At 44.9% G+C, this 13883-nt stretch overlaps 1 protein-coding gene across 2 annotated transcripts in view; it reads left to right on the top strand.

The window, feature by feature from the left end:
- palm1a (paralemmin 1a) overlaps nt 1-13883 on the top strand; it is a 277402-nt gene that overhangs the window by 59807 nt on the left and 203712 nt on the right. The window contains exon 1 of one of the 2 annotated variants that reach the window (XM_072244278.1): nt 7513-7551. The exons of the other annotated variant lie outside the window; for it this stretch is intronic. The gene's annotated coding sequence lies outside the window, so the exon portion shown is untranslated. Of the gene's footprint in view, nt 1-7512; nt 7552-13883 lie in introns of those variants that run through there. 2 annotated transcript variants of the gene reach the window in all.

Below are 13883 nucleotides of genomic sequence, written 5' to 3' on the forward strand. Positions count from 1 at the left end.
CCTTTGCCAATCACCTGTCCAGCTCTTGGCTCCATCCCTCCCCCTCCTGTCTTCTCCTATCATTTTGGATCTCCCCTCCCCCTCCCACTTTCAAATCTCTTACTCACTCTTCCTTCAGTTAGTCCTGACGAAGGGTCTCGGCCTGAAACGTCGACTGTTCCTCTTCCTAGAGATGCTGCCTGGCCTGCTGCGTTCACCAGCAACTTTGATGTGTGTTGCTTGAGGTAGTAGTGTTTTTGAGTTCAGTGTCCATTTAGGAATTCTATGGCAGAGGGGAAGAAGCTGTTCCTGAATCACTGATTATGTGCCTTCAGGCTTCTGTATCTTCTTGCTGAAGGTATCAGTGGAAAGAGGGCGTGTCCTGGGTGGTGCGGGTCTTTAATGATGGATACCGCCTCCCTGAGGCAACACTCCTCGAAGATGTCTAATCTCCATCATGGAGCTGATTAATTTTACAACTTTCTGCCACTTGTTTTGATCCTGTGCAGTAGCCCTCACGCACCCCCCCCCCATCCCACCCCCGCCATAGCAGATGGTGATACCGCCAATCAGAACGCTCTCCATGGTAAATTTGTAGAAGTTTTCAAGTGTTTTAGGTGACAAACCAAATCCCCTCAAACTGCTAATGAAATATAGTCACTGTCTTGCCTTCTTTAAAGCTGAATCAACATGTTGCGACCAGGTCACCATCTGAGTTTCTCCCAACAATGGTTTATCATCTGCAAAGTTATAGGTGGCGTTTGGGTTATGCCTAGCTACACAGTCATGGGTGTAGAGAGAGTAGAGCTGTGGCTAAGCACACATCCCGTGGTGCCCCAGTGTTGATTGTCAGCAAGGTGGGGATGTTCCTTCCAATCCGCACAGATTGTGGTATTCCGGTTAGGAAGTTGAGGATCCAGTTGCAGAGGGAGGTACAGAGAACCAAGTTCTGTAGCTTTTTGATCAGGACTGTAGGAATGATGGCGTTGAACACTAAGCCACTGTCAATAAACTGCATTCTGACATAGTCTGTGTGTTGTCCAGAATATTGTAGGTTGTTCAGAAGGCAGTTAATGCTGAGAGAAGATGGGTCCCATTACTTCTTCCAAATTGTGATGCAGGAACCACTTCCATCCTTGGTCAGGTAAAGAAAGGAATGTCCCTGTGGTTCTTCTCTAGAATGGATCAGAATAGGGCAGACTGACCCTGAATATCAGAGATTCTGGAGCGGTGCTGGAGATTGGCAGCACCATGACCGACTCAACAGAAAAGTGAGAAGCTGAAGGTATCCCCTTCGCCCACTCAGCCCTGAACGTTTTGCAAAGTTGATTGCAGGACAGTCTAGGAATGGGAAATTACTCCTCTAATCACATCAGCCGCAGCTGATATTTGAATGAGATTCTGTGGAGGTTCAGACCTTGCGTGTGCACCCACTTCCTCACGTAACAAGCTGAACAGTTAGCTGACCTCTCCTCCCTTGTCCCACCCACGTCAATAAGTAACTGAACGTAGAACAGGACCTTCGACCCACCATGTCTCTGCTGACCATGATGACAAATTGAACGAATCTCATCTGCTTGCACATGATCTGTACCCCTATGCTTTGCCTGTAGTTTAATTATTTTTTAATGTTTAATTTTTTTAAATTATTTTTTCAGTTCGTAACATAGTTCTAGGGACAGAGAGGGTGGTTAGAGGTCAGAATATCGTTTAGGGAGAGTTGTGGGGTAATTAGAGGCCAGGTTGCAATCTAAGATTCTGCTCCGCATTTGAAAACCTGAAAATGCAGACTTGCGACATTACTGGTTGGGTATTGAACTTGACAGAAAGTAAACAGGAGTTCTCCAAGTCGAGTGGAGTTGGAGTTCCAAGTGGGCAGGAGGAATGAGTACAATGGCTCCGTGGATTCATGAATTAGTGAAAGTGGACTTTGAAGCCTAGTTTTCAGGAGCCCATCCAAAGATCAATGTCAAGGATCAAGGCTTGAGGGCCAAATCGGAAGTCCAGAAGGGGAGGCCAAATCTAAGAATCTCTGTAAGTCCACTGGGGAGGTGGAAGCCCCATGTCTGCGGGCTGAAATCTGTGTCTGCTGGAGGCTGTAGCGGTAGGCCTGTCCTATATGTGTGTGGGTGGGAGGGAGGAATGGGGTTTCTTTCTGCTGTCCTTGTGTAGCTGCGCCTTTATTCCTTGTTGTTCTGCCAAGCATTGTGGGCATGCTGTGTTGGCACTGGAATGTGTGGTGACAGCTGTGGGCTGCCCCCAGCACAGCCTTGGGTTTATTGGTTGTTAATACAAATGATGCATTTCACTGTATGTTTCAATGTACTGTACACGTGACAAGTAAACTTGAATCATATCATCTGCAATCTTTGCCACAAAGCCATCAATTCCATTATCCAAATCACTGACAAACAATGTGAAAAGTAGCGGTCCCAGTACTGAGCCCTGAGGAACACCACTAGTCACCGGCAGCTAACCACAACAAGGTATCTCCAGCAAGTTGGAAAAACCAACATTATGAAGGCAGGAATTTGTCTGCATTTCATTTTGAGCAGCACTGGGTGGGTGGTATATGTCCGGGTGATGTGTGTGTTTCAATCTCACAAGCTATTGTATAACAGTGCTCAGCTCTGAGAAGAGGCACTTAAGTTCAGTTGGTTTTCAACTTGACAGAAGCATGCATGCTCATACCTGAAAGAGGAAAAATAGTGCCCTTGAAGTTGTGCTGAAGGAATTGTGGTTGACGATATTTGCACAGCAAGCTCCCAAGAACATGTGATGAAGATAAGTACTACCCAGGCCATGCTCTCTTCTCGTCGCTGCCATCAGGAAGAAGGTACAGGAGTTTCAGGACTCACACCACCAGGCTCAGGAACAGTTATTAACCCTCAAATATCAGGCTCTTGGATCAGTGGGGATATAACTTCACTCAACTTCACTCACTTTCAAAGACTCTTCATCTCACATTCTTAATATTTATTGCTTATTTATTTTCTATTATTATTTTTATTTTGTATTTGCACAGTTTGATGTCCTTTGCACATTGGTGGTTTGTCTGTCCTGTTGGGTGCTGTCTTTCAATGTGTTTCTGGTGTTTCAGTGTGTATTGTGTTTCTTGGAGTTGCTGAGTGTGCCCGCAAGAAAATGAATCTCGTGGTTGTGTATGGTGACAGATATGTACTTGGACGATAAATTTACTTTCAGCTTCGAAGTGGCAGTGGCGCAGCGGTGCTGCTGTTGGATCGGGTGCCTCACAGAACTAGCATCGTGGGTTCAATTCCGACTTCAGGATCTTGTGCCCTCTCCTTTGATAGCATGTATTCACCCGGAGTGGCCCAGTTCCCTCCCGTTCCTGAAGACGTGCAGGATGATTGATCAATGCAAATTGTTTCCAAAGAGGTGACGGGTGATGAAACTGGGCCAATGGAGGGGGATGGTTAGTTGATGGAGTGTGGGGACAATAAAACAGGTTATTGTATCTTTAGTGTCAGTGGGTATTTGGTAGTTGACACAGACTGGGTGAGCCGAATGGCCTGTTTCTGTGTTGTATCTCTCTATGATTCTATGATTAGTTGTTGCGGGGTTGTAGGGTCAAGAACAAAATGTTGTCCGGGATTTTCCTTGGACTTCCCCAGCATTGTACGAGACCTGGTACATCTCCCAAAGAGAGCCAAGTGGCTCTTGGTTTAACACGTCAGCCAAAGAGTGTCATTCCACGCTACCTTTCATGTCCTCAGTAGTGAAAACATCACCTCCTGATTCAGAGAAGAAAAATTGACCATCTGAGCCACACCGACAGATTTTCCAGGAATCTGCCTTCACGGTACCACATCTGAACCCAAGTCTGCCCATATTTCAGATCATTAAGTCTAACCTCTCAGTAACTTGTAGATACAAACCTATTAGATCTATTAGAAAGGTAGCCGTCCCTACACGCCCTCCCCAATGTCACACACACCAGCCTGACTTGGAGATACAGTACCGTGCAAAAGTCTTAGGCACATATGTATATTAAGGCTTTTTCATAGTACTGTATTTGTCAACATGGAGCAGAGAGTGAGTTTGTAAATCTGGCTGGAGCAAAGGATGTTGGGAATGGTGAGGCTGGGGCACTGTGGGAGGTGTGTGGCATGGGTGGCAGAGAAGGAATGCCGGGGGCAGGGGGTGACGCGGATGGAGACACATCCAACCTCGAGGCACCAGTTAAGGTCACATAACTCTAAACAATTGGTTTATTGTTCATTACAGGATGTCTCTCTGGTGCTTCCTGCTCCTTCCCCTTCCCTTTCCCCTTTTCCGGACCATGATTCCCCACTCCCTGCCCCCTTCCCACTGTCAGTCCACAATAGACCCATATCAGAATCGGGTTTATCATCACTCGAGTCGCATACGTTGTGAAATTTGTTTATTCTGTGGCAGCAGTACAGAGCAGTGCTAGGTCCTGCAAGTCCTTCCCCGTCTGAGATTCAATCCAAGTGGCTCACCATCAGCTTCTCAAAGGCAATTAGGGATGACCAACGTATGTGTGCCCAGCACCGTGGCGACAGAATTAGAAAGATTCAATCCCTTCATAGAGAAAAAAACCTCCTCCTCCTCGCTGAACAGTGTTTCAACAGAGTAGGTTTAAAATGGAAACCCCCTCAGCTGAAACAAAACCCTAAAAGCACATACCATCAGGCTTAAGGACAGCTTCTATCGCACTGTTATCGGACTATTGAACAGATCTCTTGTACGATAAAGCAGACTCTTAATCTCACAATCCATCTCATTATGACCTTGCGCCTGTTGTTTACCTGAACTGCTGTGACATTTTATCCTGTGCTGCTGATATTTTACCTTGTTCTACCTCACTGCACTGTGTGATGATTTAATCTGTATAAACAGTGTGCTGGGCAAGCTTTCCACTGTACCCTGGTACATGTGACCATAGTAAACCAACACCAATACTGTACCGTCAGTACCCTCCCAAAGGCAGCGGAGAGGCAGACACAGCAGTGTTGCTATTCCACATTGCCTCAGTTAATCCTGACCTTCTGTGTGAATTTTACACCTTATCCCTCTGACAACGGGTCTCCAGTTCCCTTCCTCAGCCCAAAGCTGTTAACTGGCCACTGTAAGTTGCCCCTAGTGTAGTTAGGGGGTAGGGACATGGACTTCGAAGGGGGAAGGTGGACTGATGGGAGGTAAGTCGGACAAATAGACTGCTGGGATTGTTCTGATATTGGCAAGGACTGAGTGGAACAAATGGACTCCTGTGTTGTAAGGAAAATATGCAAAATGATGTGGCCACCATATACAAACGAGAATGGGAGCTGAACTTTGGGACTGTTAGCAATGGATAAATGAAATAGATCTGGGTCTCACTGCCAAGGCCAACATTTACTGGTCACCCCAAATTGCCCTTGAGATGATGGTGGTGAGCCACATTGACTGAATCTCAGTCAGTGTAGGTGCTGAAGAGGAGAGAATTCCAGGATTTACTCCCAATGACACTGACCGACTGGTAATCTATTTCAAGGTCAGGGTGATGTGTGGGACGTTGGGTGGTGCCGGCAGGTGCTGCTGCCTCTTCATCTCTGATGTCTGAGGTGAAAGGCTTGGAAAGAGTTATTGCAATTACCAAATCGCAGCACGAGAAGGAAACTGCTCAACCCACTGAGTTTGCACCTCTTCACTGCACAGTAGTTGGATGATGATACATACCGCAGGCACTGGGAGCTTGTCATAGCAGAATGAAGGTATGTGAAGGAACGAAGGCTGTCAGAATAGGGACCATGCTTTGTCCTGGATGGCGTTGCACCTCTTAAGAGTTGGAGCTATATTCATCCAGGCAAGTTAGAGGTTTTCTACACGGCCTTCACTTGTGCCTTCCAGATCCTAAAGGCTTTATGATAGACAAACACTGTAGTCCATCACCACATCACCACAGAGGTCTATGGAGACCGAGTCACTGAGTAGATTTAAAATGGACATTGTTAGGTTCTTTATTGGTAAGGGTATCAGAGGTTACTGGGAGAAGGCAGGAGAATGACTGGGCTGAGAGAGATAATAAATCAGCCACGCTGGAATGGTGGAGCAGTTTCGTTGGTCAGGATTGCCTAATTCGGCTCCTATGTCTTATGGACATAATCATTTGCCGCAGGATGCCCGCTCTCTGACCTGCCTTAACAGTCAAAGTGTTTATGGAACTGGTCAGTGAGGTGACCCCCAGCATATGATAGTGGGAGAGGGGGACCTGGCAATGCTAGTGCCAATCAATGTCAAAGGTGGACTTCCTAACTCTCTCTGATTGAAAATGGTTATTGCCTGGCACAGATGTTACTTGCCACTCGGCGACCCATGCCTGAATGTTGCCTTGGTCTGCCTGTCTGCAAGCACAGACCGCTTTAACTGCTGAAGAGCTGTGTAACTAAACGTTGTGCAGCCATCAGCAAACATCTCCGCTCGTGATAGAAGGATGGACATTGGTGAGGGTGGTTGGGCTCAGGACACAGTCCTGGCCTTGGGTTGATTGACTTCTAGTGACCACAACCATCTTCCTTTGGACGAAGTATGACTCCCACTACTGGAGAGCTGTCACTTGCTGCCATTTGACTTCAATTTGTCAGAGCTCCTTGATTGTGTCCTTGGTTAATCCCATCCTGATGGAAAGAACTGTTCGCCTGATCATAATTAACTTCTTGTGCGCACTAGGTCCACTTCCTATCAGATGTTAGGCAGTATCTCTCTTCTGTTTCACTGTCTGGATTGCTCGAGGGAGACATGCTGGTGTTTACAACATCCAAAATTATCTAAAGTATCATCAGATCGTACTTGAATTAAAGCTTAGCAATCTGCCAAAGAAAAGAAGTCTTTCATAGCCTTCGCAACATGGTACTTGCATATAATTGAGTTGATGATTGTAGTCAACAGTGTCATTTTCAGTTCATTAGAGGCCAAGTTAAAGCCAGGAGGGCAAGGCTGCACTATGTGCACCAGGGTCGTCAGGCAGCTCAGTACAAAGCAGTTGATTAACGGAGTACAATAAACAATGGTAGTTCTTCAGAAAGAAGGCGCTCTTTGCTCTTTGTGGATGCCTCACATTTCTTATTAATATACTGACCACAAGTCATTCGATGATTTGGAAGAGCTTTCATGTCCTGGAAAATGTGTGGGTCTGAGTTTGGGGCATGTTACTTTGCTCAGCTCCCGACTGCTTTCCGTGATGAGAAAGAGTGATGGGTTTGACTCCATTGCCAGCTGACCCAGTGTTGCACAGCCATGTAACACAATTTACAGCAGCATTTCCAGCTTGATACAGGGCAGAAGCTTCTTTCACTTTGCAAGGGTGCAGCACCTCATATGTCTGCTGCTGATATTACTACACGAACTGACCCGGATAGATCCAAACTAGTGTAAATTCCTTCAACTTTGCCCAGTCAAACTGATTTTCAATTAATTCTGGCTCAGCAGATTTGTGCTGGTGAACTTTAGCAGCAGACCAAAGAGGCAAAATGCCAGGGTAATCATGGAGTTTCAATAAGTGCAGACTTATCTCTCTGCTGCATTGCTGTGGGCTTTTAGGTTTTAAAGGTAAGAAAGTTTGAATTGCTTCATTGTGTCCTTGACTGTTGTATTCTGAGGCATAAAAAACCTCTTGAACTGGCCAATGAAGTTATCTTACTGAGGGTTTATATAAACAGACTAATTAATTACAATTTGTAGCATCGTGTGTACAATTTGACACATCATGCACCTCAATTCTCAGTCATGGATCCAGTTTAATGCAATTTTGATGCCTTAGAGTTTGGCTTTCAAACCATGAGCATTTATTTTAACTGAACGATAATCACATGGTGCCTGTTTTGAGAATTTACATAACCGTGACCCGCATTAATGCAGAGGGACTGGAGTTGAACTTTTGGAATGAGTTCCTGTGTAAATAATCTTGAGCAAGCCAGAAAACTGAAGCCAAAATGAGCTGGCACTCAGTGAGAGAACTTTTACTGTGGACAGTGCATTATGTGTGTATGTGGGTGAGCAGCTTCTGGCTGAGGGACATGTGGGATAACTCTCCAGTGGGAGAGCAGAATGACCGGATAACTGACTTGCATGCAATGGGTTGCAACAAAGCTCGGACCAAGTGGCTCGTCTGATCCACTTAGATTGCCACTGGGTGAATTGGGATTGAATCTCCTGGAATCAGAATCTGGTTTATTGTCACTGACACTAACTGTTTGAAATCCATGCCTAGGTCTGTGCAAGCGGGTGTACGTAATCCAACCTTTATACCCATGCAATAGCTGCAGTGTTCTGAGCCAGCAGAAATAGCGCTTATAGAAAGTAGAACAGCACAGCGCAGGAACGGGCCTGTGCCACAACAATGTCAAGTTAATCTCTTCACCCTTTACATGATCCTATATCTCAGAAAGGATGTGTTGTCACATCCAGAGGAGGTTCACGAGGATGATTCCGGGAATGATAGGGTTAACATATGAGGAGTCTTTGGCAGCTTTGGGCCTGTACTCACTGGAATTTACAAGAATGCGGGGGGATCTCATTGAAACCTACCAACTGTTGAATGGACTAGATAGGGTGGATGTGGAGAGGATATTTCCTATGGTGAGGGCATCCGAAACTAGAGGGCACAGCCTCAAAATTGAGGGGTGACCTTTTAGAACAGAGGTAAAGAGGAACTTTTTTTAGCCAGAGAGTAGTGAATCTGTGGAATGCTCTGCCACAGACTGCAGTGGAGGCCAAGACCATGGGTATATTTAAGGCAGAAGTTGATAGTTTCCTGATTGGTCAGGGCATCAAAGGATATGGGAAGAAAACAGGTTGAGTGGGATCCGGGATTGGCCATGATGGAATGGCGGAGCAGACTCGAAGAGCTGAATGGCCTAATTCTGCTCCTATGTCTTGTGGTCTTATGATCCATATCCTTCTATTCTCTACACATTGATGTATTTATGGGCTCCTACTGCTCAGTCGAAATACACCACAGTGCAACTAGGTGTTGGACTTCCTAACCAACAGACCTCCGATAGTCAGGATGCACAACCACTCCTCCCTCCCCATCACCCTCAACACGGGTGCCCCCAGGGCTGTGTGCCAAGCCCATTGCTGTACACCCTGCTCACACACGATTGCACGGCCAAACACCCGAGTAATCACATTGTCAGTTCACTGATGACACAACTGTGGTGGGGCTCGTCACCAACAACGATGAGATGGCCTCCAGATAGGAGGTGAAAGAGTTCGAGGCAAATAACCTCATCCTCAGTGTCAACAGGGCAAATGAGATGGTCATCGACTTCAAGAGAACTCACAACACTCACACCCCTCTTTCCATCGGCAGCACAACAGTGGAAACTGCAAGCGGTTTCAAACTCCTGCGAGCGCACATTTTGCACAACCTCTTGTGGCCCCCGAACATATTCCACACAATTAGGAAAACTCACCAATGCTTCTACTTTCTCAGGAGTCTGATGAGAGCTGGACTATGCAGATCGATACTCACGTCTTTCGACATCTGCAGAGTAGAGAGCATTCTGACAAGCTGCATTACTGAAACTACACTGAACTGAATTGACTTTATCACTGCGGCAGACACGAAGACTCTACAGCGGGTGGGCAAAGCTATCCAACGCATCTTTGGCACCAGCCTACCCGTTATCGAGGACATGTATACAGAAAAGTGCTGGAAAACAGCCAGTAATATCATGAAATATCCCACCCACTCCCATCAGGGAGGAGGCTATGTAGCATCCACCCCAGGGCCACCAGGCTCAAGAAGAGTTACTTTCCCCAGCAGTACTGCTGATCAAAATCTCCACCCACTAATCCAACCCTCCATACACCCCACCACCAACACTACTTCATCATTTCCTGTCAGTCACCTTATGTACAGACACTCCTGTGCATAATCCGACTTTATGGACAGACAATCAATCTCTGTATATGAGCTATCAGGTATTTAAATGTATTGTGTTTTTTATTATTATTCTGTTCTTTATCTTTTTTTTTGTGCTGTATCAGATCTGGAGTAACAATTAGTTCTCCTTTACACTTGTGTACTGGAGATGACATTAACCAATCTTGAATCTTGTCTGAAAGCTTTTTAAAACACCCCTGCTGGCAGCCTGTTTCAGGCAACCCCCATTCTCTGTATAAAAATACACACCCTGCACATCTGCTTTAAAGTTGCCCCCTTCACCATAAATGCATTGCCTACCCTATCTATGCCACTCATAATATTATAATCAAATACCTGGGCTCTCCTCAGCCTCTGATGGTTCAAAGAGAACAACTCAAGTTTCTCCAACCTTTCCTGATGGCTCATACTCTCTAATCCAGGGAAAATCCTGATAAACCTCTTCTATACCCTCTCCAAAGACTCTACATTCTTCCTGTAATGGGTCAACTAGAACTGTACACAATACTCTAAACATGGTCTCACCAAAGCTGCAACATGACTTCCTGCTTCTATATTCAGTGCACTGAACAACGATTACAATCATGCCATGTGCTTTCTTTACCACCCTACCTACAAGGCTGGTCACTTTCAGGAAGCCTCCTGCAGCCTTAGGACACATCAGTGCAGCATTATATTTTGAAGTAGATTCACTGTTATAGTTTAGAAAAAGGCATGCACGGTGTGCACAGCAAGCTTCCACACACAGCAATGTGATAATGACCAACTACTCTGTTTCAGAGATGCTGGCAGAGGGATAGCTCACCATATTCCCATTTAAGGATTTATGTGTTCCTGAGCAACAACATTCCAACTCATGGGAGAAAGTTTACCGTTGAAACTTGTTGCTGGAGTGGTAGAAATCTGATGTTGTAGAAATGTGACTTGAAGAAGGATGTCAGTAGTGGAGGTGTATGTTTATTAAACTGTCAACACTGCAGGCACTGTAGAAAGACCCACTCCTTGATTCCTCTTTAGATCAAGTAAAAGCAGTTATGCAACTCACACTGATATTCTTCTCCCACTGACTTTTAATTCCTTCTGGAAGACATTCAGCCAATTCCTTCAACCCACAAACCAGTTTTATGGCCAGTTAACCACAGTGCTAAGTAGCTAATTGCTTTCCAGCATATGATTCAATATACTAAGAACAGAAAAATCAGGAGCAAAAATAGGCTATCTGGCCCTGATCTACCAGTTATGAAAACCATAGCTGATCTTCTATCTCAGCGCTATTTTCCTGTACTAGACTTGACTTTTGTCCAGAAAACATTGACAGTCTGTTTCCCTCCTCAAATGCTGCCTGACCTGTTGAGTTTGTTCTGTAACACCAGATGACAGCATTTGCAGTCCCTCTGAGTGAAGAAATATCCCCTAATTTCATGATTAAATGTCCAGTCCCTTATTTTGAGACCTTGACCCTTGGCTTAGGAGTCTGCATCCAGTGGCAGGAAAAATATTGAAAAAAATTTTTGAGAGAGAGGATTAATCTGCACTTGGAAAGACAGACTTTCTTAAGATTAATTTGATTGAATATTTTGGGAAGGTGACTATGTTGTTGAGGATGACGTGGTTGATGTTGTCTAGATAGACTTTTCTATGGCCTTTGACAACATCCCATGCAGGAGACTGGGCTGAAAGTGTGGGACCATCAGATCCAGGGTAGGGTGGAAAATTGGAAACAAAATCAGTTTGGTAATAGAAGGGCGATTTTGTGATTGAAAGCCCATGGCAGGTGATGTTCAACAGAGTTCAGACCTTGTTCTTTTTTTACATGTACTAGTAATTTGGACTTGGATGTAGGTGGTACAGATGACATGAAAATTGATGACGTGGTTGATAGTGAGGAGGGTCATCCGATGGACAGAAAAACGGCAGGTGGAATTTAATGCTGAAAAATATGAAGATATGTGTTTCGAGAGGATGAAGATTTGGTGATACACAAAGTATAGTGCACTAGGAAGCAGGGAGAAATAGGGGGGCCTTGCTGTACACATCCTCCACAACAGTACAGAAAGTTAAGTTGGTACAGAATGCACAGGCGATATTTGTATTTATTAGAACGTAACAGCAAAGATATTATGAGACAATTAAAAAAAGCTTCGGGGAACAGTTGGAGTATTGTGTAGAATTCTTGTCACCACGCTCTTGGAAGTGTGTGATTGCACTGGAGAAGACATTGAGGAGACTCGCCAGGTACCACTTGGGAGATCTTTTTCACAAGATCGAAATTTAAGGTGAGAGGGGGAATTCCAAGGAGATGTGTGGGGCGAGTATTTTCAGCAGAGAGTGGTAGGTGCCTGGTATATGCTCCTGAAGTAGTGATAGGGACAAATACAATCGTGAGATCTAATAGGATGTGAGGTAGGTGCATGAATCTACAGAAAATTTTGGATATGGACATGTACTAGCAGAAAGGATTAGGTGTCAGTGGCTTAAATAGTTTGGCACAATATTGTGGACTGGAGGGTCTGTCCCTGTGCTATATTATATGTTCTAAGTGTCTGTTGTCAGGGAGCATAGACTTAAGGTGAGAGGAGAAAGATCTAGTGAGGACTTGAGGGTACATCCAGAGGATGGTTAGAATCTGGTACATGCTGTTGGTGCTAGGACTCTCCAAAAAATTGGAGAGTGTTTAGATGAGAACTTGAAACACAGTACACAACATGGAAGACAATGAGGTCTGTGGATACAAGGACATGACCAACCTGGGGCCTGTTTCTACTCCAGTGCTCTATAGAATTGCATTTAAGGTACCTTTACTCCTGTAGTCAAATCCTCTCATAAATAAAGGCCAACATGCAATTTCTCTTCTAAGTCATTTGCTCCACTTGCATACTAGCTTTCAATGACTGGTAGACAAATATTCCTTGGGTCCCATTTCTCAATCTATCACCTTTTAGAAAGTACTCTGCTTTTCTGTTACACGCACCAAAGTGGATATCCCACATTTTTTTATCTGCCATATTCTTGTCCACTCACTCAGCTCTGTTCAAGTCCCCTTGAATTCTCTTCCCTTCTTCCCCCTCCCATAGAACCATAGAAACTACAGCACAGAAACAGGCCTTTTGGCCCTTCTAGGCTGTGCAGAACCATTTTCTGCCTCGTCCCACTGACCTGCACACGGACCATATCCCTCCATACACCTCCTATCCATGTATCTGTCCAATTTATTCTTAAATGTTAAAAAAGAACCAGCATTTACCACCTCATCTGGCAGCTCATTCCATACTCCCACCACTCTCTGTGTGAAGAAGCTCCCCCTAATGTTCCCTTTAAACTTTTCCCCCCTCACCCTTAACCCATGTCCTCTGGTTTTTTTCTCCCCTTGCCTCAGTGGAAAAAGCCTGCTTGCATTCACTCTATCTATACCCATCATAATTTTATATACCTCTATCAAATCTCCCCTTATTCTTCTACGCTCCAGGGAATAAAGTCCTAACCTATTCAACCTTTCTCTGTAACTGAGTTTCTCAAGTCCCGGCAACATCCTTGTAAACCTTCTCTGCACTCTTTCAACCTTATTTATATCCTTCCTGTAATTTGGTGACCAAAACTGAACACAATACTCCAGATTCGGCCTCACCAATGCCTTATACAACCTCATCATAACATTCCAGCTCTTATACTCAATACTTTGATTAATAAAGGCCAATGTACCAAAAACTCTCTTTATGACCCTATCTACCTGTGATGCCACTTTTAGGGAATTTTGTATCTGTATTCCCAGATCCCTCTGTTCCACTGCACTCCTCAGTGCCTTACTATTAACCCTGTATGTTCTACTTTGGTTTGTCCTTCCAACGTGCAATACCTCACACTTGTCTGTATTAAACTCCATCTGCCATTTTTCAGCCCATTTTTCCAGCTGGTCCAAGTCCCTCTGCAGGCTCTGAAAACCTTCCTCACTGTCTACTACACCTCTAATCTCTGTATCATCAGCAAATTTGCT

This window comes from Mobula birostris, chromosome 26 (assembly GCF_030028105.1).
Source record: "Mobula birostris isolate sMobBir1 chromosome 26, sMobBir1.hap1, whole genome shotgun sequence".
NCBI lineage: Eukaryota > Metazoa > Chordata > Chondrichthyes > Myliobatiformes > Myliobatidae > Mobula > Mobula birostris.